At 47.2% G+C, this 13,889-nt stretch overlaps 1 non-coding gene across 1 annotated transcript; it reads right to left on the bottom strand.

Annotated features, from left to right (window-relative positions):
- Window positions 1–1,606: 1,606 nt before the first annotated feature.
- Window positions 1,607–1,713, bottom strand: LOC131815367 (U6 spliceosomal RNA). The gene has a single exon (XR_009347683.1). It is a non-coding gene; the product is annotated as a U6 spliceosomal RNA (small nuclear RNA).
- Window positions 1,714–13,889: the final 12,176 nt, after the last annotated feature.

A 13,889-nucleotide genomic window follows, 5' to 3' on the forward strand; every position in this document is an offset into this window, starting at 1 on the left:
GCTTGTCTTGCTTCTTCTTTCCCTCCCGCGAAAGCCACAGGGAGGACTCATGGCCACGCTTTCTCCTCACTCTTTCTGCCTCCTGACCAACCCTGTGTGGCCTGGTGTGGTGTCCGTGCCCCCTCCTCCTCGGGGAGGGGTAGTGACAAACTAGAAGTAACAAACCAGATTTTCAATGGCAGTCATCCCCTGATCTGTTGGTCTCACCGCACTTGAATAAAAACCAAAATCCCAGGTGCGTTTTAGAACAGAGACATATTTAGAACTAGAATGTCACCTAACACATTATTTTATTTTGTTTTCTTTATTCCTCATTGTTTTTTCACATAAAACATCTGTGTGGTATCTTATCGTTGTTTTAAGATGACCTTCATACACCTTACCTCATCTGGGTATTTCGAGGTGGTCCAGCCAGCGAGCGGCTCCTTTAACCTCGGACTGAGGCTCAGAGACCTCAGGGGACTGCAGGAGATCCCTCCAGAGGCAGCAGGTGGGGAGAGCACTGGTGTTTACTGAGGGCTCCTGCACTGGCCTCACAGGGTTTCAGGACCCACCCCCACAATTAACCTGAGGGCTAGGAGCTGAGCAAGTCTGCTAATGATCAGATAGCTGCGGACATCAAAAGGATGTCTTCTGACCTCACTTTCCCTGTCTTTAGGTGGCTGCTGCTGCTGCTGCTGCTGCTTCTGGTAAAGATTATTTATTTATTTATTTGAGAGAGAGAGAAAGAGAGAGAGCACAAGTTGGGGAGGGGCAGAGGGACGAGCAGACTCCCCAGCCGAACAGGGAGCCCGATGCGGGGCTCCATCCCAGGACCCTGGGGTCACGATCTGAGCTCAGCCAGCTGGGCCACCCAGTTGCCCCGTTTCCGTGGTTCCTGAAGGCCAAAGTGCATTAGGAGTTTGGACACCTGCAACCCCAGGCTGCCGGGTGGGAACCGGCTGCCACCGCCTGGACCGTCCAGGGAAGTTTTTCCTTCAAAGGACAGGGCCGAACCCAGCAGTGTGCGGGGGAACAAGGGACCAGAGCTCTAAGGCTCCTTCTGCTGGCCCTGTGGGGTGTGGTGGGGCGCCGAGGAGGGGAGGATGGGGAACAGTCTGGGGCTGTTCCCGTGTGTAACACTGTGGTGCGAGCTGGAGCTGCTTCTGGTCAAGGCTTGGTCTGGAGGTCAAGATTCCCTGAACTCTGACACCAGGAGCCCAGCCATCTCCTGAGATTCTTTTCTTTCTTTCTTTCTTTTTAAATTTCATTTTTAATTTTTAATTTCATTAAAAATATATTTTTCTGGGGTGGCTTGGTGGGTTGGGCCTCTGCCTTTGGCCTGGGTCCTGGCCTCGGGGTCCTGCAATGGAGCCCCGCATCGGGCTCTCTCCTCGGTGGGGAGCCTGCTTCTCCCTCTCTCTCTCTGCCTGCCTCTCTGCCTACTTGTGATCTCTCTCTCTCTCTCTCTCTCTGTCAAATAAATAGCAATCTAAAAAAACTATATGTATATTTTTCTAGTCAGATATCACAATTTCATTATCCAGCGCTGCACATGGGGGCTTCCACTCATACTCTTTCCTCTGCGTTAATCCGCCAAGCATGGCGGTTCCCTGGGGAAACTGCGCAAAGTGCAGAATGCGTCACGAATTTGTGTGTCATCCTTAAGCAGGGGCCACGCTAATCTTCTCCGTATTGTTCCAATTTGGGGATATGTGCTGCCAAAGTGAGCACTCATTTCATGTTATTTCATATTTCTCGCACCATGATAAGTGCTCTCTTTAATCCCTCTCCCCTGTTCCCCCGTCCGCCACCCACTCTGGTAATCATCAGTTTGTTCTCTATAGTTGAGTCTTTTTCTAGGTTTCTCTCCTTCTCTTTTCTTCCCTTTGCTTGTTTATTTTGTTTCTTAAATTCCAAATGAGGGAAGTCATACAGTATTTGTCTTTCTCTGACTGACTTATTTTGCTCAGCGTTATACCCTCTAGCTCCATCCATGTTGCAAATGCAAGATCCATCCTTTTTTATGGCTGAGTAATATTCCTGTGTGTGTGTGTGTGTGTGTGTGTGTGTGTGTGTGTGTGTGATCTTCTTTATCCATTTGTCTATGCATGGACTGCTGCTTCCATAGTTTGGCTACTGTAAATAATGCTGCAATAAACCTACGGGTGCGTGTATCCTTTTGAATTAGCATTTTTGCATTTTTTAGGTAAAAACCCAGTAATGCAATTCTAGGATCATGGGGTAGCTCTATTTTTAATTTTTTGGGAAAGCTCTGTACTGTTTCCACCGTGGCTGTACCAGTTTGCATTCCCAGCGACAGTGCATAAAGATTCTTTTTTCTCTAGATCCTCACCAACACTTGTTGTTTCTTGTGTTTTTGGTTTTAGCCGTTCTGACAGGTGTGAGGTGGTATCTCCTTGTGGTTTTCATCTGCATCTCCCTGACGATGAGTGACGCTGGGCATCTGCATTCTTCTCGGGAGAAATGACTGTTGATGTCTTCTGCACATTTTTAAATTGGATTGTTTTGGGGGTGTTGAGTTTTATCAGTTTTTTTTTTTTGTATGCTTTGGATACTAACCCTTTATCAGATATGTCATTTGCAAATATCTTTTCCCATTCAGTAGGTTGCCTTTTAGTTTTGTTTTTTTTTTTAAAGGATGTACTTCTTTTTTTTTTTTTTTTTAAAGATTTTATTTATTTATTTTTCAGAGGGAGAGCTAGCACAGGCAGACAGAGTGGAAGGCAGAGTCAGAGGGAGAAGCAGACTCCCCGTGGAGCAAGGAGCCCGATGTGGGACTCGATCCCAGGACGCTGGGATCATGACCTGAGCCGAAGGCAGCTGCTTAACTAACTGAGCCACCCAGGCGTCCTGGTTGCCTTTTCGTTTTGTTGACTGTTTCCTTTGCTGTGCAGAAGCTTTTTATCTTGATGACGTCCCAATAGTTTGTTTTTGCTTTTATCTCCCTGGACTCAAGAGACATAGCTAGAAAAATGTTGCTATAGCTAATGTCAGAGAGATAACTGCCTTTGTTTTCTTCAGTGATCTTTGTGGTTTCAGCTCTCAAATTTAGATGTTTAATTCATTTTGAGTTTATTTTTGTGTGTGATGGAAGAGAGTGGTCCAGTTTCATTCTTTTGCACGGAGCTGTCCGTTTTTTCCACCATTTGGATTTTGTTTGCTCTTTTTCAAGCTCCTTTAGGTGTAAGTTGGGTGGTTTATTTGAGACTTCTTGCTTCTTGAGGTAGCCTCGTATTGCCCTCTCTGCATTTTATACTGCCCTTCTGCTTTCATTCCCTTCACCCCTTTGTTCACCTGCCCTTGCCTGCTCACCTTCCAGGTGTGTGAGCAGCCTTCCTGACTGTCCCAGGAAGAGCCGGCTGCTCCGCCTGCTCCGCCCCAGCCCCTGGGACACAGAGCTTGTGAGCACATCTTACACTGCCTTGTAATGACCTGGGTACAGGTTTACCTTCCTTATTAGACGGTGAGCCCAAGAGATGGGATCCTGTTTTTACATTTACATTAATACTCTGTTTTACATTTATTTTTTTTTTTTTTTTTTTTTTTTTTTTAAAGATTTTTATTTATTTATTTGACAGAGAGAAATCACAAGTAGGCAGAGAGGCAGGCAGAGAGAGAGAGAGGAGGAAGCAGGCTCCCTGCTGAGCAGAGAGCCCGATGCGGGACTCGATCCCAGGACCCTGAGATCATGACCTGAGCCGAAGGCAGCGGCTTAACCACTGAGCCACCCAGGCGCCCCAACTCTGTTTTACATTTAAATGTCTGTTTCCTTGCACAGCAGAACCTGGCTATTACCAGGTACTCTGATCCTTGATGAATAAATGATCCAACCAATTAACCAGACTAGAGTGCCTCTTAGGTTCACTAGTCTTTGCTAATGGCATCCCTCTGTCTGAAGCAACTGTGACTCTCCATTAGCCACAAAATTGTCACCGGTGTTAAAAGTTGAGACATTCTTATACCCATGATCTCTGATTCTTTGTGGTTCCATTGTTATCAAGATTCTTCCACATCAAGGATATCTTATAAAGTTATGCCAAGATTTGGGGGATCACAGATAGGGGTAACCCTTCCATTGGGGACATCATTTCTACTTCATGGATGAGAACACCGAGTGTCCGTGGTCGGGCCTCACAGCCAGTCAGGGGTGATGATGGCGTCGGGGCTGGCCTGCAGTCCTTGTCATCACGCAGGGCTGAGCTGGGGTATCCCTTGGCCACTTTTGCCAGAAAACACTGTTCAGAATATGACTCAGTGTGTGCTGGCCCCCAAATATAGCCACATCTTAACCCCCGGCACCTGGGAGTATCACCACACATGGCAAAGGACACTTGGCAGTTGTGATGTATCGATCGATTGATTGATTGATTTATAGCATTTTTTAAAAAGGATTTTATTTATTTATTTGACAGAGAGAGAGAGAGCACAAGTAGGCAGAGCAGCAGGCAGAGGGAGAGGGGGAAGCAGGCTCTGAGCAGAGAGCCCGATGTCAGCTAGATCCCAGGACCCTGAATTCATGACCTGAGCCGAAGGCAGAGGCTTAACCCACTGAGGCACGCAGCACCCTGGCAGTTGTGATTAAGTTAAGAATTGTGAGATGGGGCGACTCCCTGGATTATCCAGGAAAGCCCTATCATCACAAAGGTCCCCTAAGTAGCTACCAGGCCCTCCAGACACATGGTGGGGCAGAAGCAGTTTCCTTCGTCTGATGAAAACTTCCTGAACACCTAATCCATGCCAGAGGCTGCTCTGGGGGCCTGGGATATAGCGGTGAGCACACAACTCGAAGTGTTGCCCTCAAGGGGTTCACAGTGAGCCACAGTGATCTCTGAAGGATGTAGAACATTCCAGGCAAGAGGAATGTCAGGACAAAGGCTCAGGGGCAGGACGCTTGCCAGACACTTTCCAAGACAACAAGGAGCCCAATGTGGCTGGGATGGCGTGGGGTGGGGAGGGCAGTGGTAAGCATGTGTGTGGAGGCAGAGGGTGGGTGATGAGGGGCCTCATGGACTTTAGGTCACCTGCCAAGGGTGCCCTTGGGGGGTTTTGAGCAAAGGACTGAACTGGTCTGAGTGTTAAAGGGATCCCTCTAGGAGACCTGAGCTACCACCTTCTTTATCTGTTCTGTGGCTGCACCCACTGAAGTATCAGCCCTCCGCTAAATCAGGAGAAAGAAAAAGAAACCAGTCTTCGTGGCTCCATCCTTGGCCCTCTTACCCCACTTCTCCCCATTAGTGGAACCACCCGTCTATTCGTGGCCTATGCATGGTCCTCCCCCCACTTCTTCTGCATGGCAGTCCCCACCTCTTCTCCCCATACCTTATCAGTCATTTACACTTTAGTATAATCAAAGATATGTATCCCATTACCTTCTCCAAGGTTATGAGTTGAATTGTGGCACCCAAAAGATATGTTGAAGACCTAATTTCCAGTACCTCAGAATGGGACCTTATTTGAAAATAAAGTCATTGCAGATGTAATTTAGTTCAGACAAGGTCACACTGGAGTAGGGAGGGCTCTTAATGCACTGTGATTGGCGTCCTTAGAAAAAGATGACGTGGAGATGCTGGGGAAGACACTGGGGAGATGCAGCTGTGGTCAAAGAGCAGCAAGAAATGTGGAAACCCCCACAGCTAGGAAGAGGCAAGGGAAGAGCCTGCCCTAGAGCCCTCAGAGGTGGCAGGGCCCTGCCATCCCACACCTGGATTTCAGACCTCTAGCCTCTGGAACCTTGAGAGGATATGTTTCTGCTGCTTTAAGCCCCCCAGGTTGCAGGGACTGAGGAAGCTAGTGTCAGGGATGTTCTCTTTTTTAGAGTCTTAATTGTGAAATGGAAGATTTTATCCTATCTAAAGAAACGTCTGGCATGTTATCCTACTAATCAGACTTTACCTGAAGATAATGGTGTTGTGCTGTGGGCGGCATCCTGGGGCTGCATGAGAATTCAGAAGGGCCCATTTTGCTACTGCCTAGACACAGACACTTGTATGTGAATGTTCACTGGAGCATCGTTCAAATAGGAAAAGGTACAGACAGCCCAAAGGTCCACCCGCTGACCTGTGGCTGAACAAAATGTGGCCTTTCCATACAATGGGGTATGAGTCGGTGGGAGGAGGAATGACGTACCGCTATCTGCTACAAGGTGCACGGCCCCAAAAACATGATGCTGAGGGACAGAAGTCGGACACAAAAAGTCACAGACTCTAGGATGCCATTTATTTACTTATTTTTATAATTTTCTTAAAGAACAGTAGGTTTTATGCCTATGCACCATCACAAGACATCAATCTGCTAAATAGAAACTGTAACGGGATTCAAATATAAAGATGGTTTGTGTCCAGCCAGGCCAGTGAAAGGCACCAGCAGATTATTTTTTCTATAGTGATAACTTGTAAGAGTTAACTCAGAAAACTGTCAGGAATTATGTTTTATATATATATATATATATTTTTTTTTTTGAGAAGATATCATCTAATTGTCCTAGTGACTTTAAAATGTAGAATATATGTCAAGAATTTATCAGCTACTTTCTCATAAAATGCCAATTTTTTAAGAATGTATTTTGAATCCCAGAAACTACGGATTTTTAGTTTTTGGCAATGGCTGTGGCTATTTATGTGTATAATAGTGATTTGTATTTAAAAGTCTTCACGAAAGGGGCGCCTGGTTGGCTCAGTGGGTTAAAGCCTCTACCTGCAGCTCAGGTCATGGTCCCAGGGTTCTGGGATCAAGCCCTGCATCGGGCTCTCTGCTCAGCAGGGAGCCTGCTTCCTCCTCCTCCTCTCTCTCTGCCTCTCTGCCTACTTGTGATCTCTGTCTGTCAAATAAACAAACAAATAAATAAATAAAATGTTTTTTAAAAAGTCTTCACGATGAAATTATTTACTTGACATGCTACATTTAAAAAAATCACATTTTAAAAATATTAGAGTGAGGGAGATCATTCTATCACAAGCCCAAAAGTCATAAGATAAATAAAAAAATTAAAATACTTAAAAATCCTGACCAGTAAAAAAGACATAAAAAGTAAGAGCTATTTTTTATTTGTGTGCAATGTATACACCTCTACACCTCTCAGCACAGTTATTTCCTATTTATGGGTTAGCAACCCACCTGGATTTAAAGAAAATTTTGTGTATGTATTAGCTATAGGCAGAAGATATATGAATATGAAATTTAGCAAAATGTATGCCACAATTAACCTTTTCTGTTTTTTTTTTAATTTTATTTTTTTATTTTTTAAAATTTTATTTAAAAAAATTTTTATTGACATAGAGTGTGATATTGGTTTCAGGAGTAGGATTAGGGGATTCATCACTTGCGCCCGACACCAGTGCCCTCCTTAATGCCCACCTCCCATCTAGCCCACCTCCCATCCGCCTCCCTCCATCACCCCTCAGTTTGTTCTCTATTGTTAAGAGTCTCTTATGGTTTGCTTCTCTCTCTCTCTCTCTTTCTTTTTCCCATTTGTTCATCTGTTTTGTTTCCTAAATTCCACATATGAGTGAAATTCTAGTCTTTACCTTTCTCTGACTTATTTTGCTTGGCATAATATACTCTAGCTCCCTTCATGTCATTGTAAATGGCAGGATTTCATTCTTTTTGATGGCTGAGTAATATTCCATTGTGTATGTATATGTATATATACTACATCCTCTTTATCCGTTGATCAGCTGATGTACACCTTGGTGTTTAACAAGTGATGGGCACTTACACACACACACACTTCAAAATCATCTTTATTCATTCATCAGTCGATGGACATTTGGGCTCTCTCCGTAATTTGACTACTGTTGATAATGCTCTAAACATCTGTATTTTTGTATCCTTTGGGTAAATACCTAGAAGTGTAATTGCTAGATCATAGGGTAGCTCTATTTTTAATTTTTTGAGGAACCTCCATACTGTTCTCCAGAGTGGCTGCACCAGCTTGCATTCCCACCAACAGTGTAGGGCCCTTTCTCCACATCCTTGTCAACACCTGTTGTTTCTTATGTTGTTAATTTGAGCCATTCTGACACGAGTGAGGTGATAGCTCCTTGTTTTGATATGTATGTCCCTGAAGATGAGGGAAGCTCAGCATTCTTTTCATGTGCTATTAGCCATCCAAGCTTTCTTTGGAAAAAGGTCTATTCATGTCTTCTGCCCATTTCTTAACTGAATTATTTATTTTTGGGGTGTTGAATTTGATAAGTTCTTTATAGATTTGGGATACTAACCCTTTATCAGATATGTCCTTTGCAAACATCTTCTCCCATTCATAGATTGTCTTCTAGTTTTGTTGACTGTTTCCTTTGTTGCAGAAGCATTTTATCTTGATGAAGTCGCACGAGTTCATTTTTGCTTTTGTTTCCTTGTGTGATTCCATTTATATGAAATGTCCAGAATAGGCAGATCCATGAAGACAGAAAAACAGAAAGCAGACTATTGATGGCCAGGGGCTGGAGGTAGAGGAACAGTCAGTGACTGCTTAATGGGTCTGGGCTTCCCTTTTGACGTGATGAAGTGTTCTGAAACTCGGTGGTGGTGATGGCTGCATAATCTTGTAAAAGTACTAAATGTCACTGAATTGTGCACTTTCAGTGGTAAATTTTGTTATTTTACCACCCCTCTACGTGAAACCCAGGGTTCCTGCTCCCTACATTCAAGAGAGAGGAGACAGATGATTAACAAAGAAATACATATTTCTGGAAAGTGCTGTGAGACAAAGCACAGGGAGTGATAGGGAGGTGCTAACTGATTGTGTGGTTGGCCTTTCCAAGCCGAATGCCAGTGAGAGAGCCGAGGACATAGTGCAGAGGAGACTCTCCAGGCTGCAGAAACAGAAAGGGCAAAGGCCCTGAGGCAGGCTCAGGCTAGGAGTGTCAGCAACCGAGCAGGAAGAGGGGCACACAGGTGAGGAGCTCAGAGAAGAAAGAGGCTGGAGGTGTGTGGGGGGAGGGCCCGAGGGCCAGAGCGCCCTGGGGACCTGAGGGGCACAGGCAGGACAGTGAAGGGCAGGAAGCCATGGCAGCAGGGGTCTGATCTGCAGAGCTCTACACATGGCATCTCCTGTCTTGGTCACCAAGCAGCACCGTCACGATTAAGGAGATGCATAACTATGTGAAGTGTTTGTGCTTTTTGAGCCGATCACCTGGGGATGCTTATTGAACATTCAGGTTCATATTGAGCGATGTGCTGTATTTTCCACAGCAGGTCTCCTGCTGTGCCTCTGCTTGGGGCTCCCTGACCCCCTCACTCTGTTTTCCCCTTCCCCCGTCCACATATCACTGCCCTACGCAGTTGTATAGCGCTGTCCTGGTTAATTTCTGTGTCACTGTGGCTAGGCTGTAGCACCCAGTTACTCAGTCAAACACTCACCTGGTGCTGCTGGGAAGATACTTTGTAGCTGTGGGAACATCTACAATCAGCTGACTTGAAGGAAGGAGATTACTCTGGATAGCTCGGGTGGGCCTCGTCTAATCAGTTGAAAGGCCCTCTACATCAAAACTGAAATTTCCCAATGGAGGAAGAAATTCTGCCTCAACACTGCAGCCCCAGTTCTGGTGGGAGTTTCCAGCTGGCCAGCCTGCCCTACAGATTTCAGCCTGGGCCATTCGCCCCAATCACATGAACCAGTTCCTTGAAATAAATCTCCTTATGTCTGTATCCATACCCACACACACACACACACACACAGAATCCCCACTGGTTGTGTTTGTCTGGGGAACCCTGGCAGATGTCGTGTCTCCCTCTTTGTTTATCATCCCCCTCCCTTCGGATGCAGGCAAGTGCAAGGGCTTGCTTCTTTTCTTCATAGCTGTGTCCCCCAGAACGATGCCTGGCCATAGTGGGTCACTTGGTATTGCTTACTGGATAGTTTTTTTTTTTTTTTTTTTTTTTAAGATTTATTTATTTATTTATTTGACAGGCAGAGATCACAAGTAGACAAAGAGGCAGGCAGAGAGAGAGGAGGAAGCAGGCTCCCTGCTGAGCAGAGAGCCCGATGCGGGGCTCGATCCCAGAACCCTGGGATCATGACCTGAGCCGAAGGCAGAGGCTTTAACCCACTGAGCCACCCAGGCGCCCCTGGATAGTTCTTTATACTTCTGGTTAATTTGTGTGGTTGTTGGATCAGTTTGAAAATCAAGAGAGAAAAAAAAGGGGGGGGAAAGAGGCACCCTAGTCTTCTGTGAGCTGGGGATTTCCTTGCGGGGCCCGGGGCTGTGGGTGCTGCTGTGGAGTGGGTGTCTGTCTGCAGTTGGGGAAGGGCAGTGGCCGTGAAGAAAGGTTGCAAATTTAAACTCAACTTCAGATTCTCCTAGCAACATGCACGCCCTCAGCCGGGGTAGCCCAAGCACCGAACACTGCCGCTGGGGCAGTGTGTGTTGCGGGAGAACAGTGCCTCCTGCTTCCAGCACAGCTGAAGGTACCTTGTGACATCAGGAGGGGTGAGCAAGGTGGGCATTGCCTTATGTTTCCCGAGTAATTGTTTTAAAGTAAGGTGTGCACGGAGCAGGCTTAAGCCCTGGTTTTTGTTTGTTTGTTTGCTTCAAAGCTAGTGGTTAGGCCAAAGCCTCTAGTTTCAGAATATGTCCCAGAAAGGTTTGCAACTAGGGACAGAGTCTGTAGGAGATTATGAAACAACCGATTCTTCTCCTGTTTGGCTCCCAGCTGCCACAAGCCAACCGCATCAGAGCAAGAAGTGTGGGGGTCTAGGATGAAAAGGATCAAGTTGGCGATGGTTGGGGCCGGGAGGGCTCTGGGTTTCCAGATTTTGTATGTGCTTCATTACATTCACAGACTATCCTGACCTCAGTCCTCTGTGGTGCCGGAGGCTGGGCTATGGGGGAACAGGAGGGCCCAGATCGCTGCCCCCAGCTGCTCCCCAACTTGCACTTTGCAAAAGAGGAAACTGAGGCAGGAGGGCTGAGCAGCCCATGTTAGTGGCAGAGCTGAGAGCCAGGCCCAGCTCTGTCCCATTCCCAGCCACCGTCTTTCTCCCACATCTGCTGCCTGGGTCGGATGGGACAGCATCTGCTCCGGGCTTGGAGGGGAAACCCACAGAAGATTGCTTTGGGTCTATTTTCTAAGAGGATGCCCTTAAGAACAGAAATTCAAGTTCCCCTAGAGAAGCCTCTGCTTCAGAAGGAGTCATGGAAAAAGTGCTGTGTTCATTGAACTGATTTTATTTTCCTCTTGGACACAGGGAAAGACTACAGCTCCCACTACAATAAGGTGGTGTCATGGGACTGAGTTTCTGGCCAAGGGAAGGGGCTAAGGGGATGAACACCCCTGCCCAGCATGGCCCCAAAACCTGCACGTGATCCCCCATGGGCTTTCTTCCCACCTTCTGGCTGGATGCAGAGGGCCCAGGTGGGACCCCAAGACCCGGGACAATGGGTGGAACCACTAGGAAGGAGCCTGGTTTTCTGAATGATTTCATGAAACAGAACAGCCCCTCCACTTGACATAACAGATTATGAGTGAAAAACAAGCCTGTGTTGTGTTGAGCTCATGGCCTTGGAGGCTGTGATGCTGATTAGTACCCAGCATATAGGAGGGTATGTGACAAGATCTTTTTTGTCTGGGGCGCCTGGCTGGCTCAGTAGATCATGTGAGTCTTGACCTTGGGGTTGTGAGTTTGAGCCCCACATTGGGTGTAGACATTACTTAAAAATCAGATCTTAAAAAAAATGATCATTTGGGTTAGAGGAGGAAAGAGAGAGTGGTACTTGGCAGAAGTGTCTCCTGAGCAGGTAGGGGAGCCTCCTGCTGACAGACAGATGAGGTCTGATGAGCCCCCTTGACTGAGAAGAAGAGCCGGTGTGTGTGTGTGTGTGTGTGTGTGTGTGTGTGTGTGTGTGTAAATTGCAGTTAAGCACCCTCTGGTAGGACCTTTTCTGAACTAATTAAAGGTAATAATAATTATAATAATAGTTAATGGTAATAATAATAGCAACTAAGGAAACTAATAATTAAAATAATAAAAGTTAACTTTTATCACATACTCACTTTTCCAAGTGCTTTACATGATTATCCTGTTTAATCTTTGTAACAGTCCAATGAGGCAGGAACTATTAATGTTATCCCCATTTTATAGGTGAGGAAACTGAGGCCAGCAGAGAGGCAGAACTTCCCCCAGTGTCCACAGGAAGTCAGCAGCAGAGTCAGGACTGGAGGGAAGGTAGGCTGGCGATCGAGCCCGCCTCTTATCCACTCTATCTGCTCTGTCTTTCTGGAATGTGCCCTAACTCTTCTTAATGAGGATGAGGAATTCTGCTTTCCTCCTTCTTTGTCTGAAACAAAGGCAGAATTAATGTGGGTGTCTAAGTCTCCAGGTTGGTGAGGAAGCCATGCCATTGATCTTGTCTGAGCTAGTGCCAGACATTCCTGGAAACATCCCAGAGGGCCCAGCGGGCACTGGGGTACCAGGGAGGAGGTCAGCCGGGAGGGGGAGAGGCCGCGGCCTGTTTTCGTTGTAGGTTTGAAGCAAGGGTCTTGGGTGGCCTTGCTCAGGCAGGGGGAGCCAGTGGGGCTGGGCTCAGTGCTCCTCTGAGCCCAGTACTTCCCTGGAGACCCCGGCCCGGCCACAGAGCAGGCTCTTGGTGGGAGGACCCCTGGCTGCCCTTTCCATACTGTGTCCTAAGACGAAGGCTGAACATCTTTCTATCTTATACAAGAGAAGTGCCCAATGTTTGTTGGATCTATGTCACGAATACTTGTAAAAGGCCTTCTGTGTGCCAGGAGATGTCCTAGATGCCGGGGATGAAATAGTGAGCAGAATGGCGTGGCCTCTGCCTTCATGGAGCTTTCTGCCAGATTCTAGATGCTGATGGGTCGCTGGAGGTTGAGCTGGAGGTCATAGGCACTAGAGAAGTGGGATGGGGTGGGGAAAAGGCTCAGCGGGGCAGGGACCCCAGAATCTGCTGAAACTAAGCCATGCAATCTGACTGGGGAGGGTTTGCCTACCTGCAAGTGTTTCCAGACAACTAGAAACTGTGGGTAGCCGTGTTCCGTCTGTAAATACAGAGAAAGTACATCTCAGAGGTGGGGGAGGGGGGCAGGAAGGAGCCCTCAGTGGGCTGGTTTCCCTCAGGGCGCCAGGAAAGGGGGGGCTGTTGATGGGGAATTTGGATAATCCTTTTTTTAGGACCAGCAGAAACTATGCCCAGGACAGACTCTTCCCATTTTTTATGTCACTTTGGGATGTACATTTGATTTGCTCCATGCCACAGGCATTCCGATTTAGCTGAAGATGTTGTCTTGCATCAAATTAGGAAAAACATAATCCTTGGTTGGTCTGGAGCCTGGAGCCAACCTACTGACTCTGGTGCCTCCTTGAACAGGAACATTGCATAGTGTAAGCATTTTCTCTTTGACTGATGTCTGGCCCTCGGGGGCAGGCGACTCCATGTCCAAGTGCCTTAAACAGGATGTGTTTGGAGAAGAAGCAGCCTCCGGGGGCTTGAGGATTTGTCCCCTGTTAATTTAAGCCAGGACGGGAGTGCAGAATCTCCCTCACTGTCCTCATGTTCCCTATAAGCTCTGGGACCCCCGCATCCTCTATGTCAGGTTTAGCACAACCCACGTAACTCACGGGGGAAGTGGGCCAAGTTTCCCAAATATCCCTTTTGCGGGTATCTGTCCTGGGCTCCAGCCCCCTGTTCCTGGCTGCTTTCCGGATGTCCTCCCTTCACTCACCCATCTTCCGTGGAGCCTCCTCTGTGCCACGGGCTGCTGGGGGCTGGAGACAAAGTCAGAGAAGAGAAGCCCCCCTCCCCCCAATCCTGAGGATGGTCTCTGTTTACCTGGTCACCTCCCTGCTCCACTAGACGAAGCCTGGTGAGAGTGCGCTCTCAGAACTGGGCGTTAGCACACAGTAGGTGCTCAGGAAACAGGATTGC

The sequence above is a fragment of the Mustela lutreola genome, chromosome 14, assembly GCF_030435805.1.
Source record: "Mustela lutreola isolate mMusLut2 chromosome 14, mMusLut2.pri, whole genome shotgun sequence".
Classification (NCBI taxonomy): Eukaryota; Metazoa; Chordata; class Mammalia; order Carnivora; family Mustelidae; genus Mustela; species Mustela lutreola.